This window comes from Lagenorhynchus albirostris, chromosome 9 (assembly GCF_949774975.1).
Source record: "Lagenorhynchus albirostris chromosome 9, mLagAlb1.1, whole genome shotgun sequence".
Taxonomy (NCBI): Eukaryota; Metazoa; Chordata; class Mammalia; order Artiodactyla; family Delphinidae; genus Lagenorhynchus; species Lagenorhynchus albirostris.
In genome coordinates, this window is record NC_083103.1 from 98,274,443 (window position 1) to 98,279,971 (window position 5,529).

At 39.0% G+C, this 5,529-nt stretch overlaps 1 pseudogene; it reads right to left on the bottom strand.

Annotated features, from left to right (window-relative positions):
- Positions 1 to 4,199: 4,199 nt before the first annotated feature.
- Positions 4,200 to 4,323, bottom strand: LOC132526612 (small nucleolar RNA SNORA18; annotated as a pseudogene).
- Positions 4,324 to 5,529: the final 1,206 nt, after the last annotated feature.

A 5,529-nucleotide genomic window follows, 5' to 3' on the forward strand; every position in this document is an offset into this window, starting at 1 on the left:
ATTCTACAAAGGTTTAAGAAATTTTATATTCCTCAAACTAATCCAGAAAATTAAAAATATTTCCCAATTCTTTTGATGGCGTAATCATATACTGATGCCTCCTTTAATAAATCACAAGAATATCAAAACTTAAAGACTAGCTTATGAATATGAATTCGAAAAGACCTAAATAAAAAGTAGAAGAGGGAATGCCCTGGCGGTCCAGTGGTAAGGACTCCATGCTCTCCCTACTGAGGGCCCGGGTTCGACCCCGGATTGGGGAACTAGGATCCCACAAGTGTGTGTGGCAAAAAAATAAAAATAAAAATAAATCAAGAAATAGGGACTTCCCTTGTGGTGCAGTGGTTAAGAATCTGCCTGCCAATGCAGGGGACATGGGTTCGAGCCCTGGTCTGGGAAGATCCCACATGCTGTGGAGCAACTAAGCCCGTGCACCACAACTACTGAGCCTGTGCTCTAGAGCCCACGAGCCGCAGCTACTAAGCCCACATACCACAACTACTGAAATCCGTGTGCCTAGAGCCCGTGCTCCACAACAAGAGAAGCCACCGCAATGAGAAGCCCACGCACCACAACGAAGAGTAGCCCCTGCTCACTGCAACTAGAGAAAGCCCGCACGCAGCCACAAAGACCCAGCGCAGCCAAAAATAAAAATTAAAAAAAAAAGAAAGAAATAAAATAAAAAGTAGAAGAAATATAATTCAACAACTTGTTAAAAACTAAAATACCAGGACTAAATAGAGTTTATACATGGAAAGAATGGGTGAATATTAAGAATTCTATTTACATAATTCACTAACTTAGCCTATTATTATATCAGAGTAAAAGAAATGTTTATCCAGAGATGCTATAAAATCATCTGATAAAATTTAACGTCTGTTCTTGATTTTTACATAATTCTTCCTTAATACAATTGCATATTTCCATGCCTATCTGTATCTATATCTACCTTTATATAGCTTTATGAACTCTTAAGACAAGAAACTTTAAGGCTAGTGTCAAGCTTAATAGAGAAATGATGTAAGCAATTCTGTAAAGTCAGAAACTAGACAAGGTCGTTTATTATTATTACTCGTTTACTATTTATTATTATTATATGTATGCAGGTATACATATAATATATATTGTATATATGTTAGAAAGAAGCAAAATTATTTTTTTGCAGGTGGCATAATTATACACAATTAACTATAGAACTATTACAAGCAATAAGAGAATTCAATAAGGTGACGATGCAACAAAAATAAGACTTTTGATAATAAAAGTCTGAAAAATAGATTTTTATTAGTAATGATAGCTTTCTTACACAAAACAACGTATTTTCCCCTGTTAAATAACAATCATATTTTATCTTACTGGCAAACTAACAATTTAGTCTGCCACAGTTTCATGGATGCTAGCAGGAGAAGGGAGACTCCTGGGTCAGAGACAAAGAATTTTATTACTCACAGTAATTACAGTAGTCAGATTGTTAGCATTTTCTTGGGCCAATTCCCTGAGCTCTAGTTCCAACAGGGCAACACAAGAGAGGGCCAGGTGACACCTGCATATTCAGTAGGTTATATTACCAGAAGAATCCTGGACCTGGGGGACCTGAATCTTTTATATAAGACATTAATCATGCCTGCCCTTTGCTCAAGGGGAAGACATAATCTCTACCTTTTAAGGCTGTTTGCTATACAAACATCCTTGAAAAGTTAGTTTGGAACAAAGGGAGAAACGCAACTCATAGAGAAACATGAGCAACCCCTGGAGAAGTGTCTCCCAACATATGCAAAGAAAACTTTAAAATGCTATTTGAGGATATAAATGAAGATTACAAATTGAAAGATCTATTTTATTCTTGAATAATCACTAAATATAATGAAAAGGTCAAGCACACCTAAATTAATCTATAAATTTAATGCTATTCCAATTAAAATACAAACAGGTAGAGCAACAGGACTCTCATTAATTGCTGGTGGCAATGCAAAATGGTACAGCCACTTGGAAGACAGTTAGTGTCTTCTTAGAAAGCTAAACATAGTCTTGCCATGTGACCCAACAATCTCACTCCTAAATATTTACCCAGTGAGTTGAAAACTTACGTTCACACAAAAACCTGCACACAAATGTTCATAGCAACCTGCACACAAATGTTCATAGCAACTTATTTATAATTGCCAAAAATTGGAAGCAACCAAGATGTCCTTCAATAGGTGAATGGATAATGAAATGCAATATTATTCAGTGCTAGAAATGAGCTATCAAATCTATGAAAAGACAGGGAGAAAACTTAAATGCAAATAGCTAAGTGAAAGAGCCAGTCTGAAAGGCTACATACCATATGATTCCAACTACATGATATTCTGGAAAAGGAAACTACAGAGCCCTCAGTTTTCTCTGCCAAATAAAACATAATTCTCAACTTTTAGGCTGTGCCTTTTTTTTTTTCAGTCGACATCTTGTCAGTTCTTCTTGAAAGCTGGACATACTGTACTGGGTAAAAGGCCTTTAGTAATGTGGTGGTGAGGAATGGGTTGAGGGGATACGTTCTAAGTCCTGGGATAAAGTCTCAGGCTTTTAGTGAGCCCGTGCCTCTGGACTGTGAACTTCACAAGACTTTCTCAGATTTTTCTTTTCCCCCCTTGAGTGGGAGAGGATGGCTGGGGTGAGCTAGTCTTGGGCATTTCCCTCCCTCAGGTCACTTAGGCTCTGAGAATACCCTAGCAGGTTAAGCTCTTGTTAACTAGTTTCCTCTGAGGGCACGCCTTACAGTAGAATGCTCTGGCTTATTTAAAAATGGTTCCCATTCCCTTCCCCTACCGGAAACACTGGGGGATTGTTGTCCAAAATTTACTGTGGGAACATGGTCAAGCTCCTGGGGGTAAGTCTCACAATATTGTGGAGGTCTCCCTGTTACTGGGTTTCCCTAGAGTTTTTAATTCTCAGACTGGTACACACCGAGCATCCAGCAATTCGTCAATTACAGTGCTGGTTTTCCTATCCCAGCTGGCCTTCGGGAGGTTTCCACTCCTGAGTCTCCGTTCTTGGAAGCCAGGACTTCCGGTATTCATTTGACTGTCTCTGAAGCTTGGGGAGTGCAGTTTGCCCTGTGTCCTCATCTCATTTTCAGATCCTAGAAAAGTTGTTGATTTTTCAGTCTGTTCAGGTTTTTACTTGTTGCTAGGATGAAGTGGCAACTTCCAAGCTCCCTACATGTGGAAGCTGAAAGCAGAAGTCCTTAACTTTTTTTTAAATACTAAATCGTACCACATTTTTTAAAATTTGCATTTTAAAAGGGGCATAAAGTTGAAAACCAGATTACAGCTTAGGGAAAAATATTTTCACTTCACATTATACACAAAGTCTAATCTATTTTTTTTATGCTGACTTTCTACACAATGTGTAAAGAATTTTTTTTCTATTATGTGTAACATAGGCAAAATTATTTAAGTCAATAAAAAATTTTTTAGTAAATTTATTTATTTTTGGCTGCGTTGGGTCTTCGTTGCTGCGCGCAGGCTTTCTCTAGTTGCAGCGAGCGGGGGTTACTCTTTGTTGCGGTGCGCGGGCTTCTCATTGCGGTGGCTTCTCTTGTTGCGGAGCACGGGCTCTAGGCGCGCGGGCTTCAGTAGTTGTGGCACGTGGGCTCTAGAGCGTAGGCTCAGTAGTTGTGGCGCACGGGCTCAGCTGCTCCGCGGCGCGTGGGATCTTCCCGAACCAGGGATGGAGCCTGTGTCCCCTGCATTGGCAGGCAGATTCTTAACCACTGCGCCACCAGGGGAGTCCCTAAGCCAATAAATTTTTAAGGAATTTCACATGTTCTGATTCTTTCCCCTGCCAATCACCTTAGTTCCTCCAAACTCATAATCTTCAAGATAAGATAGCCCTTTCAAAAAGAAGTTGTCATGTGAGTCAGCCCACAGTTCTTTTAGTTGGGCTTCTTTGATCTCCAGTGGAATACAGACACACATCAAAATTCCCCACCTGTAATCTGTGGGATCCAATTTCCTCAAGCAATTTACTCTAGGACCATGTTTAGGGTCAGGGGTTGGATCTGCCTGGTTCTGAATTTGACACCCTCTAAAAATGTATTAGGTTCGTATCATATTCACTCCTAAGCCATCACACCCTAGAACACTACAGATCGTTGGGATATGCCAATACCTAAGATAAAAAAAGTTTGACTGTTAGGTTTTTCATAGACTACTTGGCAGCTCTGTCTTGTAGTTCTTTCCCACAGATCTAACAGGTAATTCTATGAGTAAAGGAAACCACACAGTTACTCTATGGGGCGTTTCCAACGCTAATCTCTTTAATAGAAAATGGACAAAGGACAAGAATGAAATTACAGAATAATTACAAATGACTTTTAAGTATTTAAAAAGATGTTTAAATATATACAAAGTATTTAGAAAATTTTTACCTAACTACTAATTTTTACCTTTATTGTTATTATTACCTTTCCAAATAAAATAAATGCAAATTAAAACTATTAGACATCACTTTAAATTTAGATTGGCAAAGATTAAAAACAATGGATAATGAAATGCATGAGCATTTCTATACTTTGTTGTTGAGAGGGTAATTTGATACAACTTCTTTTGGAAAGAAATTTAACAAGATCTATCAAGAGTGAAAAGGTATATATTCCTTTTATGCAGCAATTTCAATTCTAGGGTTGATCCCTTAGCTATATATGTTCCCAAATATGTGTATACAAGAGTATTTATTGTAGCATCTTTAGTAGTATAAGTGACTGGAAACAGTTATATACACCATGATACAGCAATATAATAAAATACTATAGGGCTTCCCTGGTGACGCAGTGGTTATGAATCTGCCTGCCAATGCAGGGCACATGGGTTCGAGCCCTGGTCCGGGAAGATCCCACATGCTGTGGAACAACCAAGCCTATGTGCCACAACTACTGAGCCTGTGCTCTAGAGCCCGCGAGCCACACCTACTGAACCCACATGCCACAACTACTGAAGACCACGCACCTAGAGCCCGTGCTCCGCAACAAGAGAAGCCACGATGATGAGAAGCCCACACAATGCAACAAAGAGTAGCCCATGCTCGCTGCAACTAGAGAAAGGCCGTGCACAGCAACAAAGACCAAATGCAGCCACAAATAAATAAATAAATAATACTATATAGCTCTTTAACATAGTAAGATGGTGCTATAGTATGTCCATGGAAAGATTTTGAAAATATAATATTAAGAAACCAAACAGAGAAAAAGACTGTGCTACCATTTATGTAAAAAAAAAAAAAAGTGCAGATACATCTGGAAGAAGAAAAAAATGTTAGTGGTTGACTCTAGGAAGTCGTGGGTCAGGAGTCAGTGAGAGAAGACTCACCTAGGTCTTTCATTATGTGCTTTTATTGCTTCAGAAAAGGAGGGAGGGAGGGAGGGAGAGAGAGAGAGAATGCAATCAAGCACACTTCTCTGTAGAAGGTTGCTGCTCATCATGAAGAACAGAGATCTTAGTTAATGGTTTTGAAACAGGAGGGGAAGGGGCAGAGCACAACCTTTAAAAGAAT